The sequence below is a fragment of the Entelurus aequoreus genome, linkage group LG02 (genome assembly GCF_033978785.1).
Source record: "Entelurus aequoreus isolate RoL-2023_Sb linkage group LG02, RoL_Eaeq_v1.1, whole genome shotgun sequence".
In the NCBI taxonomy this organism is placed as follows: Eukaryota; Metazoa; Chordata; class Actinopteri; order Syngnathiformes; family Syngnathidae; genus Entelurus; species Entelurus aequoreus.
In genome coordinates this window covers 55,062,198-55,079,246 of record NC_084732.1, presented here as the reverse complement: position 1 = coordinate 55,079,246, position 17,049 = coordinate 55,062,198, and positions in this window count along the sequence as shown.

Here is a 17,049-nt window from a genome sequence, read left to right as displayed (position 1 = left end):
AAAAATGTATTTTCACTCTAAATTGTCTATGACTGATCCTCAAAATTCATCCTGTGAGGCAGACAGTCCGATGTGATCCAAATCACAAGAGTGTCCACAGTTGTGCCCGCATCCTCCAATCATTTGTGGCAGCTTTGGGGTACTTTGAAGACTGCCAGCAACTTCCAATTTGTCTACAAACCATAGCAACACTTACTCCAATTAGCAGATGTCCTGTTATAATTACGAATAGGTGGATATCTTCGCAACACTTACTCCAATTAGCAGATGTCCTGTTATAATTATGAATAGGTGGATATCTTCACATCCTCGACTGCAAGGGTCGCCAGGCACGCGGCACTCCTTCTTCTCCCAAGAGTCCGTCGTGTGTCCAGCAACAACAGCTCCATCACGACAGGCAGGTTCCTCCAAACCCAAGATCTTGTCAATTAGGCCAGTTAAATATTTCCATTGTTAAGATTTGGAGAGCAGTGCAAAAACAGGCAACAAGAAAGTTAAGACAAGACAAGACAAAGAAGCAAGCAGGAGAGATAAGGGGGAAGAAAGGGGAGCGTCTGCCCTTGATTTGTGCCAGTGAGAAAGAAACCCTTATTGGGACCATTTAGCTCCATATGTACACTCTCAGTTACTTTTAACATTACCTGTATTAGAACTTAAAATGTAGAAATTGGTGGAAAATTTCATTTTGTTTGACTCTGTTCCACAGTCAGGAAAATATGTTTACTTTAAATATGTTCAGTTTTATTGATTCATGTAAAGATGGAGTTTGTTAAAGGGGAAGTGCACTTTTTTGGAATTTTGCTTATCCTTCACAATCATTATGAAAGACATGAAGATGGATGGATTTTTTTTAATGCAAATATTAAATAAATGTGATCAAAAAGTCAGCTTACTATGGAGCCTAAAGGCCTACTGAAATGAATTTGTTTTATTTAAACGGGGATAGCAGATCCATTCTATGTGTCTTACTTGATCATTTCGCAATATTGCCATATTTTTGTTGAAAGGATTTAGTAGAGAACATCAATGATAAAGTTTGCAACTTTTGGTCGCTGTTAAAAAAAGCCTTGCCTGTACCGGAAGTAGCGTGACGTCAAAGGTTGAAAGGCTCCTCACATTTCCCCATTGTTTTCAATGCAGCAAGAGCGACTCGGACCGAGAAAGCGACATTTTCCCCATTAATTTGAGCCAGGATGAAAGATTCGTGGATGAGGAACGTGAGAGTGAAGGACTAGAGTGCAGTGCAGGACGTATCTTTTTTCGCTCTGACCGTAACTTAGGTACAAGCTGGCTCATTGGATTCCACACTCTCTCCTTTTTCTATTGTGGATCACGGATTTGTATTTTAAACCACCTCGGATACTATATCCTCTTGAAAATGAGAGTCGAGAACGCGAAATGGACATTCACAGTGACTTTTATATCCACGACAATACATCGGTGAAACACTTTAGCTACGGAGCTAACAAGATAGCATCGGGCTTAACTGCATATAGAAACAAAATAAATAAGCCCCTGACTGGAAGGATAGACAGAAAATCAACAATACTATTAAACCATGGACCTGTAAATACACGGTTAATGCTTTCCAGCCTGGCAAAGCTTAACAATGCTGTTGCTAAGGACGCCATTGAAGCTAACTTAGCAACGGGACCTCACAGAGCTATGCTAAAAACATTAGCTATGCACCTACGCCAGCCAGCCCTCATCTGCTCATCACCACCCGTGCTCACCTGCGTTCCAGCGATCGACGGTGTGACGAAGGACTTCACCCGATCACCCATGCGGTCGGCGGCTAGCGTCGGATAGCGCGTCTGCTATCCACCTCAAAGTCCTCCTGTTTGTGTTGCTACAGCCAGCCGCTAATACACCGATCCCGCCTACAACTTTCTTCTTTGCAGTCTTCATTGTTCATTAAACAAATTGCAAAAGATTCACCAACACAGATGTCCAGAATACTGTGGAATTTTGAGATGAAAACAGAGCTTTTTGTATTGGATTGAATGGCGTCCGAATACTTCCGTTTCAACGATTGACGTCACGCGCATACGTCATCATACCTAGACGTTTTCAGCCGGAAGTTTCCCGGGAAATTTAAAATTGCACTTTATAAGTTAACCCGGCCGTATTGGCATGTGTTGCAATGTTAAGATTTCATCATTGATATATAAACTATCAGACTGCGTGGTCGGTAGTAGTGGGTTTCAGTAGGCCTTAAGAGAGCCGCTCTATTCTGCCTATGAAGCCCTTAAAACATGTAAACACCTCCATTAAGGTTTTATATACATGGTGTAACTATATATGTAATGTAGTAACAGGCACATGTACAGTAATATAGGATGTAATATTTACGTATTTTGATAATTTTACGCATACGCGGCGCATTCATTTTTAAAAACGCATTACAATGTTTGCTTTTTATCCAGCAACATAACTGATGGCTGTTCACTGCATACTTTATGAGAGCCAACAAACATAATAAAACATCACTTACTGTACAAGGTCTGCTGTCATTAGGAGGCTGGCTGATAGAATCTTGTTATATTACCGTTTAGATGAAGAATAACTCATAATCCTCACAAAGAAAAGGGAGGTGGAACCAAGCATCTTTTTGTGTTGTTCTCAGCATTACTGGGTCTAAATTGGCTATCAAAATGTACCAACTTGATGGAATTTGCCTCAGCCTTCTTCTAGCCAGGTGAGATAAATGATTTACGATCTACAATAAACTTCCAAGGCGCAGGGAAGCGAGAAACAGCTGGCCACTTGATGATGTAAACATAGCAGCATAAACTTGTGATCACGTCGCCGCTACAAATAGTAGTTTGTCTGTGTTAGCGCTTATTATAACAATATCACTAATACTTGGTTAATATTCAAGTCACAAAATTAAATGGAGTATTGTTGGCGCTTTTTGGATGGTTATTTATTGGGTTTTATGGGCAAAATAGAGGACCCCCCATTGGCTCCGGCTGTAGGCTGACTTTTATTTACGTTTACTTAAGAGTTAGAACGTATTAAAAATATATATACATCCGTTGTTATGTGTTTCATGAACGATATGCAAAATTCCAAAAAAGTGGTTCCCCTTTAATGCTTTTTTGGGAGACAAATGTTTTGTTCCTTTGGCCTGGTTATTGTCATTATGCCACTGTGGTTTCTGTTAAAACAGTAATTATCCTGTGTTGAAAAGTCTCCATTAGTTTCCTGCATTTTTTCCCCTCATTGTGTACATGGTACACAATTTAAAAGAAATGTTAAAAAGCCAGACAGAGGGCATGTTCCTAGCTAGTGTTTATTTTAATAAAAAATCAAAGTGAGCATTTTTTCTCGTTTGGCAGAAAGTTGTAAATTACGTTAAATATTTATATAACGTAGCTTTAATGTAGCAAGCTACTTTTGTGCCGTGTAGCTTGTAGTGTAACTTGCCACAATTCTCTGGAGATAGCTTCCCCTGTAGCTTAACTACTTTGAATCAAGAGTAACTTGTAGCTTAGTTTACTACATTTTCAGAGTAGCTTGCCCGTCACTGCAAATACATGACATGATTGTTATGATCAGATGTATTACAGGTATGACCGCTAGGGGGCAGTACTGGTTAGTATGCTGCTTACCGTACCACATAAAGTGGTAGAACAAGACTGCATGAAAGACACATGTATGTTGTTGAGAACATGGAGCATTAAAAGTTAAGTCACTTGCTATCAACAGCCTCATCCTTCAAACACGAACATGACATGGTACCAGGAGTAAACTCGACTTGACGACATGGATTTAAAATCACCGGAGAGTTTGAAACTAACGGGGAATGTCGACGAGAACTGGCGCACCTTCAAACAGCAGTTTCACCTGTACATTGCGGCGGAGGCGGAGGCGAGAAAGGTAGTGCTACTGCTAACAATAGCAGGGCCACAGGCCATAGAAGTATTTAACACGTTTGTGTTTGACACTCCTGACGATAATGGAAAGTTGGATGTAGTGCTTAGCAAATTTGACGCTCACTGTTCTCCGAAGAAGAACGAGACGTACGAAAGGTACGTGTTTCGGTCTCGTACGCAGCGGCAGCATGAGCCATTTGATAGCTTCCTGACGGACTTGCGGCTAAAGGCGCAGTCCTGCAACTTCGCGACGCTGAAGGACTCCATGATCCGGGACCAGATAGTCTTCGGCGTGGAGGATAAAAAGGTCAGAGAGAGGCTACTACGAGAGATGGAGTTGACGCTGGCGGGAGCCATTAAGATCTGCCAGGCGAGTGAGCTGTCCCAAAAGCACGTGAGGACGTTCAGCGAGATGTCTGCAGTCGCCTCGGCGCAGAGCGACAGCGGTAGGAGCAGTGTCGTACCAGCGGAGACAGCGCACACAGACCCGGCCTGCACGGCAGACGGAGGACGTGATGATAAGCTGCAAGCGCTGCAGCACAAAGCACAAGCCCCGACAATGTCCAGCGTTTGGTAAGCAATGCTCAAGTTGCCAAGGCAAGAATCATTTTGCTAAACAGTGCTTCTCCAAATGGAAAGAGGGGAAGAAAGGAAAAACTGTAAACATAGTAGATGAGCCTGATCTCAGTGACACGTTCTTTGTTGGCATGGTAAATTTGGAAAGTGAACAAATAAGTAAACCAGACAATGTAAATGACGTCACTGGAGAAGATAAATGGATAGCTCCTCTAATGATAAATGGGACTGAAGTCACCATGAGATTGGACACGGGTGCAAAAGCAAATCTCATAAGCATGTGTGATGTAAAGGCAATGAAAAACAAGCCACAAATAAAAAGAAAAGAATCTGGACTTAAAGACTACAATGGACAACCAATTAAATGTTTGGGCACATGCAGGTTGAGTGTCACAGTTAAAGGAAAAGTGCACCACCTATGCTTCTTTGTTGTGAATGAGGGACGTGAATCACTTCTGGGTGACAGAGCCTGTGAAGAACTAGCACTTGTGAAAAGAGTGTATAGCATTATCCCAAAAAATGACTCTATGGAAACAATTGTTCAGAACTTTTCAGATGTTTTCAAGGGTTTTGGTGTTTTGCCCTTCACATATAAAATACAATTGAAAGAAGATGCCCAACCAGTTGTGCATGCAGCACGCAGAGTTCCAGCCCCACTGAAAGACAGCCTAAAGAAAGAACTCGACAGAATGATCATGCTGGGGGTGATCAAAAAGGTTAATGAGCCTACAGACTGGGTCAACTCAATGGTCATCACACAGAAAAAGAATGGTGAGTTGAGAATATGTATGGACCCTAAAGATCTAAATGAGAGCATTAAGCGTGAACATTATCAAATACCTACACGTGAAGAGATCATCAGTGAAATGTCAGGTGCCAGCTACTTCACAAAGCTTGACGCCTCACAAGGTTTCTGGCAGCTGAAACTGAGTGAAAGCAGCACAATGTACTGTACCTTTAATACGCCCTTTGGCAGACACTGTTTTCTCAGACTGCCTTTGGAATAAAGTCAGCACCTGAAATATTTCACAGAGCGATGGAGCAGATCATCGAGGGCTTGGATGGAGTTCGAGTCTACATTGATGACATCATCATATGGGGATCCACAGCCCAAGAGCACAATGAGAGACTAAACAGAGTTATGGAACGCATAAAAAAGTATGGACTAAAACTAAACAAGAGTAAATGTGAGTTTGGTGTTCAGGAGATCCTTTTCCTCGGAGACAAGCTGTCTGCACGTGGTGTCCAACCAGATCAAGAAAAAATACGTGCAATACAGAACATGCCAAGGCCCACAGACAAAACCGGTGTGCTACACATCATGGGGATGGTCAATTTTATAGGTAAATTCATTCCCAATTTGACAGCAAAGACATCTTGCATACGAGAGCTTCTGCACAAGGACTGTGATTTTAAATGGACAGTGAAACATGAGCATGAGTGGCAAAAACTCAAGAACACACTGACTACAGCACCTGTGTTGTCATTTTATGACCACACAAAGAGGATGAAAGTGTCAACCGATGCTTCCAAAGATGGTATTGGTGCCGTTCTACTCCAGGCTGAGGGTGAGCACTGGAAACCGGTAGCCTATGCATCTCGGGCTATGACAAAATCGGAATGTCGGTACGCTCAGATCGAAAAAGAATGTTTGGGACTGGCATGTGGTTTGGAGCGGTTTCATAGCTATGTGTACGGCCTGCCGTCCTTCACAGTTGAAACTGATCACCGACCGCTGTCCTTGCCATCATCAAAAAGAATCTGAATGAAATGTCACCGCGGATTCAATGGTTGATGATGAAAATGCAAAGGTATGATTTTGAACTGATATATACTCCAGGTAAACACCTAATCCTTGCTGATGCCTTATCCAGAGCAACTACAGGCGACAGTGTGAGTGCAACAGATGAGGACATACAGTGTCATGTGAACATGGTGTCGGCTACACTGCCTGTGTCAGACACAAAGTCAAGACAAATAGCTGAGGCTACAGCAACGGATGCTGAGCTACAACATGTCATGAGGAACATGGATGAGGGATGGCCGGCTGGCTCATGTCCACTATTTTATCACGTCAGAGGTGAGCTCAGTACTGTGGATGGACTGCTGTTGAAAAAGGGCAGGATTGTTATTCCACAGGCTTTGAGAATGGACATTTTGCACAGGATACATGAAGGCCATCTCGGCATTAAAAAATGCAAAAGGAGGGCGAGAGAGTCGGTTTTCTGGCCCGGACTGAACAAAGACATTGAAACACTCGTAAATAAATGTGAAACATGCCAGAAACACAGGAACAAGCAGAGCAAAGAGCCTATGGTGGTTGCTGAGGTGCCAACCGCACCATGGCACAAAGTAGGAATGGACTTGTTTCATCTCAGAGGTAAAGACTATTTAGTGGTAGTAGATTACTACTCAAACTTCCCTGAAATGGCGCTACTAGCAGGCTTAACGTCAACTTGTGTAATAACACATGGCATTCCACACACTGTAGTGAGCGACAACGGCCCATGCTTCAGCAGCAAAGAATGGCAGAAGTTTGCGGTGCAATATGATTTCCAGCATGTGACGTCTAGCCCACATTATGCACAATCAAACGGGCAAGCGGAAAAAGGAGTTCACATTCTAAAGCAACTCCTAAAGAAAGCAGCTGACAGTGACTTGGATCCGTATCTGGCTTTATTGAGCTACAGAGCATCACCTCTTCAGTGCGGACTATCACCAGCTGAACTGCTGATGAAGAGGAAGCTACGAACAACCTTGCCGAGTCATTCAAACAACATAATAAAGCAAAATAATCCCTCAAAGATTGAACATAAACTACGACAACAGAAGATGATGCAAAAGTCATTTTATGACAAAACAACCAAGCGTCTTCCTCCACTGACTACCAACAACACAGTCAGGATTGAGGATACTGATGGATGGAGTACAAAAGCAACAGTCCTGCAAGAAGTTGCTCCAAGATCGTACACGGTGAGAACTGATGATGGACAAATCCTCAGACGCAATCGTCGCAGTCTGTTAAAGACTCCTCAAGGGACTGTTGGTGAGCACAGTGTAACTTGTGGTGAATCTCAGGTAATACCCATACCTGTTATGGACTGTAACGCTGACTGTAAAACGCCTACTCCAAATGAACCTGAGTTAAGAAGGTCCACAAGAGAAATCAAAAGGCCTGATAGACTGAACTTGTAAACAAAGAAAAGTCAATATGCATGTTAAATGTGTTGAACAAAATGTATATTGATTGTTGTGAAAGTGTTATAAATAGTATTGGCTCAGATTTGAGATAGCCTATGCAATTTGAAATTGTTCATACTGCACATATGTGTCAGAGTTAGACTAAATGAGAATTTGTTAAAATAACTGACCCAGCTAATGTGATTAGTTAGGTCAATACATTTTGTCTTAGAAAAAGGGGGATGTTATGATCAGATGTATTACAGGTATGACCGCTAGGGGGCAGTACTGGTTAGTATGCTGCTTACCGTACCACATAAAGTGGTAGAACAAGACTGCATGAAAGACACATGTATGTTGTTGAGAACATGGAGCATTAAAAGTTGGTCACTTGCTATCAACAGCCTCATCCTTCAAACACGAACATGACAATGATGAAAGTGTTTTAACTGTTGTCTAACATCACCACAATTGTATATTCATCCCATCCATCCATCCATTTTCTACCGCTTATTCCCTTCGGGGTCGCGGGGGGCGCTGGAGCCTATCTCAGCTACAATCGGGTGGAAGGCGGGGTACACCCTGGACAAGTCGCCACCTCATCGCAGGGCCAACACAGATAGACAGACAACATTCACACTCACATTCACACACTAGGGCCAATTTAGTGTTGCCAATCAACCTATCCCCAGGTGCATGTCTTTGGAGGTGGGAGGAAGCCGGAGTACCCGGAGGGAACCCACGCATTTCTGCTCAAATTGTGCAGACTGTATGCACTTACACGACAAAATGGTATGCATTTCAAGTACTGTAACATTTTACAAATGGTTTGCACATTCCCTGCGTTCGCCCCGTTCCGTGTAGCTGCTGGTTTTGCTAGGATAATTCTGACCAACCCGTCCATCGCGATCTATCAGTCGATCTTCGGGACCCTAACGATCGACCACAAAAATATTCCAAGAAAAAAAAAATTACATCAGTAATTGGTTACTCTCCAGGTTTTTGGCCTGAGACCAGGGATCTACAATAGTGGTTGGTGACCACTATTGTAGATTGTATTTCATATTGGTCAATTTATTATTTAATTATCATTTTAAGTACGACATAAGTAATGCGGCTGCAATGAATAATAGATTTAATCTACGGTTTAATCTACAGTACAGTCAAATGTGCAATTTCAATGTTGATGTGCATTTATTAGAGAAAAAAAAGAATGAAAGCAGCAAGCAAAAAAATCTTTACCGGTACTTATTTAAACTATTTTCCTTAAAATACACATTGAGGCTATAAAATGTGTTTCATCTAATTACTCGATTAATCGAACAAAATAATTGATAGATCACTCGATTACCAAAATAATCAATAGCTGCAACCCTAATTATTAAAGTATTTAAATTACATTTCTGGTGAAGTAATTGTGCACACTTCTGCCCTTCACAGCACAGGGCATGGGTTCGAACTCTGACAATGTTGCATCAGCAGGGCATCCGCTGTAAAAACTAAACAAAACTGTTCTTTAGATTGAGTCGCTGTGGTGACCTCTGACAGGAAAAAAGCAGAAAATGAAAAAAATGGAAGTAACAAAATGACTATTTTGTTCTAATTGTATGTCACAGAAATCAATAAAATTAAAAAGGCAATATTTTTGGACACAATGTTTAGTTGTTTTTTTTAAGTACCCTCTTCTTGGTACTAAAAATGGCGTACAAGATGGTACGATGGCGCCGCTGTAGTGGCTGCTGTTGGCAGGAGCTCTGTGCTCTTGTGTCATCCTTTTGTGTTCCTGATGTTTCCCTCTTATTTTCATGTGTTTTTATATATATATTTTTTTGCCTTTTGGTTCAGGACCCTTTGGGACTGTGTGACAAGGGGTGGCACTTTCGTGACTTCTGCGGTGCTTTTTTGTGGACTTCTGGATCTGCCTACCGGGAGCCTTTTGGCCATGGAGACCAGCTGCTGCGTCTCTGTCACACCAGAGTCGGTTTGGAGAGACTGGAGGACATGCGGATGAAGAGACAGGGCTGCGGAGCTAGCACTAAGCGCCGGGACGGACAGGCTTCACAGTGTCTTGGCTGAATGAGCAGGTATCGGACACCTCAGTCTCCTTAGACGCATTCTCGCTCATCCATGCGGACTGGACACTGGCCGAGAGTTGGTGGGCGGCCGAGAGTGGTTGCTTTGTTGGGTCTGCTCCTGTCACTGGCCATGATCCCTCCACCCCAGCAGATGATGGCATGGAACACAGCAGAGGCCACCACAGTGTATATGTTTATTTTACTTTTTATTCATAGCTGTATGTAGAAGTGGCTGGTTGCATCAGCTGTGCTCTTTTAATGTCTTTAATGTCCTTTGTGTTCTTTGATGTTTGATGTTTCCGTTTTACTCACATGTAAGAAGGATGTGTGCTATGGCTATGAGTTGTTTTTTCCCTTGGCCTTAGTCTGGACCCCCTCTCCAGGGGCCCAGGCTTAGACCGATTTTTTTTCTCCCCCCCATTGTTTACCTGTTTCTCACCTTTTTTGTAAGGGCCGCCGGAAGTTGGCAGACCCGTCAGCGATCCTGTTCTGTCTCCCTGTAATGTTTGTCTGATCTTGAATGGGATTGTGCTGAACATGTTAATTTCCCTTTAGGGATTAATAAAGTATTTCTGATTCTGATTCTGATTCAAGCACTGGCACGATTCAAAAGTACAAAGTATCAGATATTATGTAAACGATAATCATTTCCCATGATGACAAAATCTCTTTCATTCTCAATTCCAATGTTATTTGTGCATTTTCCTCACTGAAACAGCTTGCTTTTGTTCAATTGTAACTCGGCATTTATTCTCAGTATATGCCTTTTTCTCATCATCAAATTCTTTCACACCTGGGACATTCCCTCTCTGTTATATGTCTCTACTGCAGCAGCTAATTATCTACATAAATGGAAAAACAATTTTCTTTTCATGCTCATTGTGCTGTTATGCCTACAATTACTCATACCCAGTAGACATTTCAAGGTAAGGTCAGTATGGGTATATTATAGCTAAACATGAAAATTATTTTTTTAATGTAATAAATAATATGTAATTGCCAGGGTTTGTTTTTTAGGTTATTTAGTTAGCTAGTTAGTTATTTAGTAACAGAACTCCTAAATGTATGGGCAGATTTACATGAAACTTCTAGAAAATGTCCCAAATGGGATAAGGAACGAGGGATTAGATTTTGGGGGTGATCCAGATATTACGTTACCTTACGTTTACATCACGAGTCACAACTTGTCTGTGTTTATGCCAGAGGCCTCCACCCACAGAGTCAGAGTGTGGATGACTGACATAACCTACTCCGTATATTTTAGCAACTCAACTCCAAACGTTATGGGCAGATTTTCATACATGTTTGGAGTGCTTTTCCAGTTTTAAATATTTTGATATTAAGAAGCTCTGTGTCTAATATGTATACCATGAATTAGAATGTGAAGGTTAAATTGGAATAATGCAACATTTTACATTTCTTTAAAACTATAAGGAATACATGACTTTTTTTTTACAAAAAAGGTGTATTTTGCAGCTGCAAAATGCCTTTTGAACACAAACAATTCCTCTTTAACTAAAAAATTGAACCAGCGCATGAATAATTAGACCCTAACTAGCTACTAACTAGTAACTAACCTGCTCAGGGGCCTTGTGGTTAGAGTGTCCGCCCTGAGATCGGTAGGTCGTGAGTTCAAACCCCGGCCGAGTCATACCAAAGACTATAAAAATGGGACCCATTACCTCCCTGCTTGGCACTCAGCATCAAGGGTTGGGTTAAATCACCAAAATGATTCCCAGGCGCGGCGCATGCTGCTGCTCACTGCTCCCCTCACCTCCCAGGGGGTGAACATGGGGATGGGTCAAATGCAGAGGCTAATTTCACCACATCTAGTGTGTGTGTGACTATCATTGGTACTTTAACTGTTATATCCCACTTCCATGCTGAGTGTTCTATTGTTTAGTGTCCCTCCGTGTTGATCTGAAAGAAGAAACAAGCTGCTCAGTGTGACACTACGGTTACATGATGCAATGACATAGATGATGTAATGGTGTGCGTGTGCTTTCATGTGGCCCACTTGTGAGTGACGCCTTGTGATCAGATCTTTTTGCCTTGTGCTAGACAACATTGTGGCAATATATTTCTGTAATTAGCAATAAACAAAGAAAAGAAAATGAAATAAGTTGCACAAACCTTAAAAAAGTTGTACAGAAACTTCGAGCTTCGAGGTTGTGGGTTGGATTGTCAGTCATTGCCTCTGCCTGTTGGCATATTCTCCCCAACTTGTGTGGGTTTTGTCTGGGTCTTCAGGCTTCACCCCACAGCCCAAAACAAGCATGTGAGGTTAAGTGGAGACTATATTACTGATATGCTCCCACTATATAAGCCCTCTAGATCACTAAGATCTTCTGAGACCAATCTGTTAGCGGTTCCAAGAGTAAACTGAAAACAAGGGAGAGCATCATTCAGTCACTATGCAACAAATAGCTGGAATAAACTTCCTGAAGATGTCAGACTTTCCCCAACTCTGACTACTTTTAAAACTAGACTGAAGACTTTTATTTTTCACCTTAGCTTTCAGCTAAATCTTTTAACTTTTAACTTTTAACGTCTGCACTGTTTTTATTTTTATTGTCTGCATTTTAATTTTGCTTTTATTTTCTTTCATTTCACTTTGTTGTCTTTGAAGCACTTTGAGTCTGCCTTGTGTATGAAAAGCGCTATACAAATAAAGTTGCCTTGCCTTGCCTATAAATTCTAAGTGTGGATATGAGTGGTAATGGCCGAGTGATTGATTGGTCACCGGTCCAGGCTCTACTCCACCTCTCACCCAAAGTCTGCTGGGATAGACTCCAGCTTACACGTGAGTAGTGCTGGGGCAATACGTCAACGTCAAGTACCACGCGTCCAAGCATCAAGAAAAGATAGCCGCGCACTGAGAAAAAGATGCCTTCTGGCGAATTTCTGTGGAAAAGTATGTGATCGCCAAATGTCAATCAATGCTGATCACAATAAACTACATTTCTTACTAACATTATTATCACTGGGGGACTGGAGAAAGTGGCTAAAATGTAAAACATCAAGCAAGAGATCAGCAGGTGGCAAGAATGCATGCTAATGCTAAGCTGGCTTGAAACAATAGAAGAAGACATGCTTTTAGTTCACTTCAACAGATATGTAGATGGAACCGTGTTACAGTGGAAAGTAAGCAGCTATTAACAGAAAATGAAAGAGTAGATGAATAAGAGTCTGGCGAAAGGCCCATGTTACAGTAACTGGTGTGTCAGCACCAGTGTTGCCAACTCCTCAGTAATGAAAGTAGCTATTGGCTGTCCTAGAAGTTGCTAGATGATGTCATCTACTCATTTGCATATTTTATTGCAATGGACGCTGTAGGAGAGAAGAGTAATGTTGTGGGAAAGATTAGTTTGAGTTTAGATCATACTATGTATGATTAGAACAACAAATTGAATTTCTTCTGTTGATTCTGAGTTTGTGTTTTTTGAATGTATTTCAATTGTGTCCCTAGATTGGGTTCGGCATACTGGACGTCCCAAATTAAAATAAATAAATACATAAAATACATTTAAAATTTCTTAAGAAATAATATTGTAGATGTAGATGTCCAAATTTACTTTACAAAAGAGAAGTGTGGGATACTTCTCTTGTTGCCTTACTTGTATTTGACTTTATTAAATGTACAGTGCATCCTGAAAGTATTTACATTGTTCACTTTTTCCACATTTCATTATGTTACAGCGTTATTCCAAAATGTAATACATTTATTTTGACCTCGAAATTCTACAGACAATACCCCATAACAACAATTTAAAAAGGTATTTTACATTTTTTTTAAAAACTAAAAAAATATACGTATGTACGCAAGTATTCACAGTCTTTGCTCAATACTTTGTTGATGCACCTTTTGCAGCAATTACAGCATCAAGTCTTTTTACATACGATGCCACAAGCTTGGCATACCGATCTTTGGGCACTCTCAAGGCATTCAATCGGACTGTTTGGTTTGTCTTAGTTGAGATGGATTGAATGTCCTGAGATTACAATGACCTGGATGAATGACAACATTCATAGACTTCTATATTTGGGCAGTTTTGCCCATTCCTCTTTGTAGCACCTCTCAAGAGTTTCCCAGACACAAGAAAAGTCTCCAAGACACAAGAAAAGCCTCCAATAACACCATAAAAAGTTGATAGATTTGTCACTAGTAGATGTTTACAAAAAAGTTGCCAGATTTAGCGACAAAATTGCCAAGTTGGCAACACTGTTCGGCATTATCGACAGGAGTACATGTGAGGGAAGGACGATTCAATTCAAATTCAAATTGGCGGCATTGATATCAATGGTAGTATCAGTATATGATCGATACTAGTGATAAGATTGGTAATTTATTTTCACTTAATCTGTTTTTGTTAATGTTTACAAACTCAGGGAATAATTCCCTAGACAAAGGAAGACTTTGAGGGCAAAATCCAAAGGTTTAAAGGCCTACTGAAAGCCACTACTACCGACCACGCAGTCTGATAGTTTATATATCAATGATGAAATCTTAACATTATAACACATGCCAATACGGCCGGGTTAACTTATAAAGTGACATTTTAAATTTGCCGCTAAACTTCCGGTTCGAAACGCCTCTGAGGATGACGTATGCGCGTGACGTAGCCCGGCGAACACGGGTATGCCTTCCACATTGAAGTCGATACGAAAAAGCTCTGTTTTCATTTCATAATTCCACAGTATTCTGGACATCTGTGTTCGTGAATCTGTTTCAATCATGTTCATTGCATTATGGAGAAGGAAGCCAAGCAAGCAAAGAAGAAAGTTGTCGGTGCGAAATGGACGTATTTTTCGAACGTAGTCAGCCACAACAGTACACAGCCGGCGCTTCTTTGTTTACATTCCCGAAAGATGCAGTCAAGATGGAAGAACTCGGATAACAGAGACTCTAACCAGGAGGACTTTTGATTTGGATACACAGACGCCTGTAGAGAACTGGGACAACACAGACTCTTACCAGGATTACTTTGATTTGGATGACAAAGACGCAGACGTGCTACTGTGAGTATGCAGCTTTGGCTTTTTTTTGCGTATGTACGTAACTTTTTTAAAATATATAAGCTTTATGAACCTTGGGTTAGGTGAACGGTCTTTTGGGCTGAGTGATTGTGTGTGTTGATCATGTGTTTGAATTGTATTGGCGTGTTCTATGGAGCTAGGAGCTAGCAGAGGAGCTAGCATAACACGTACCGTACCTACGTGCGCGTCACGTACGTAACTTTTTAAAAATATATAAGCTTTATGAACCTTGGATTAGGTGAACGGTCTTTTGGGCTGAGTGATTGTGTGTGTTGATCATGTGTTTGAATTGTATTGGCGTGTTCTATGGAGCTAGGAGCTAGCAGAGGAGCTAGCATAACACATACCGTACCTACGTGCGCGTCACGTACGTAACTTTTTAAAAATATATAAGCTTTATGAACCTTGGGTTAGGTGAACGGTCTTTTGGGCTGAGTGATTGTGTGTGTTGATCAGGTGTTTGAATTGTATTGGCGTGTTCTATGGAGCTAGGAGCTAGCAGAGGAGCTAGGAGCTAGCATAACAAACACGCAGGTGTTATTATGCAGGATTAATTTGTGGCATATTAAATATAAGCCTGGTTGTGTTGTGGCTAATAGAGTATATATATGTCTTGTGTTTATTTACTGTTGTAGTCATTCCCAGCTGAATATCAGGTACCGTGAGTATGCAGCCTTGGCTGCTAAACATTCGATAACTTGACCGTATGTGCGCGTCACGTACGTAACTTTTTAAAAATATATAAGCTTTATGAACCTTGGGTTAAGGAAACGGTCTTTTGGGCTGAGTGATGGTGTGTGTTGATCAGGTGTTTGAATTGTATTGGCGTGTTCTATGGAGCTAGGAGCTAGCAGAGGAGCTAGGAGCTAGCATAACAAACACGCAGGTGTTTTTATGCAGGATTAATTTGTGGCATATTAAATATAAGCCTGGTTGTGTTGTGGCTAATAGAGTATATATATGTCTTGTGTTTATTTACTGTTGTAGTCATTCCCAGCTGAATATCAGGTCACCCCCGGCTCTTACAGCATCTTCCCTATCTGAATAGCTTCAACTCCCCACTAGTCCTTCACTTGCACTTTACTCATCCACAAATCTTTCATCCTCGCTCAAATTAATGGGGAAATTGTCGCTTTCTCGGTCCGAATCTCTCTCACTTCATGCGGCCATCATTGTAAACAATAGGGAACTTTGCGTATATGTTCAACTGACTACGTCACGCTACTTCCGGTAGGGGCAAGCCTTTTTTTTATCAGATACCAAAAGTTGCAATCTTTATCGTCGTTGTTCTATACTAAATCCTTTCAGCAAAAATATGGCAATATCGCGAAATGATCAAGTATGACACATAGAATAGATCTGCTATCCCCGTTTAAATAAAAAAAATTCATTTCAGTAGGCCTTTAAATGAGTATTAGATGTTAGTTGTTGCTTTTGTTTTGTTGTTGTGCACTATTTACTTTATTTTATTAAACAATTGTATGAAATGAAAGAGAACAATTGTAATTTAAACATTTAAAAAATAAAAGATTTTGTGTTTTTAAATATTTTAAAGTAAAAAGTATTGTATCAGTATTGGTTTGACAAATACTTTCCCTGTAACTACATAGTTTTGGACCGATACCCAAATATGCAGAATTGCTGCATTCCATTTAACTCTGAAGCTGGAAGTCGTAACTGGAACTGACGTCACAGCCAATTTAGGAGTGTTCCAGTAATCCACAAATTATTGTCTTCTATCGCTTTGTCTGAATATAAAAAAAAACTTCTGGATAATATGAGGTCCTTCTGCAACTTTCAAACATGGTGGATGAAGATAAAACACTAAGACGCCATTGTTAGAGATGTAGTACACATATGTCATATGAAAAATACAGTAATATTACCAAATTTAATATACATCCAACAGTACAACGTGCTAATAATGGATATTACAGGAGCTTCTATTATTGCTTACAGTCAGAGCAGCCATTTTTGAAAGTCAACATGGCGGTGGTGCATACTTGCCAACCCTCACAAATTTTCCGGGAGACTCCCGAAACTCAGCGCCTCTCCCGAAAACCTCCCGGGACAAATATTCTCCCGAAAATCTCCCGATTTTCAGCCGCAGCTGGAGACCATGCCCCCTCCAGCTCCATGCGGACCTGAGTGAGGACAGCCTGTTTTCACGTCCGCTTTTCCACGATATAAACAGCGTGCCTGCCCAATCACGTTATAACATCTACGGCTTTTAGAGAGTGCACAACTGCGCACACAACAAGGAGACGAAGCAGAAGAACGAGGAAGTTACAGACATGGCGACG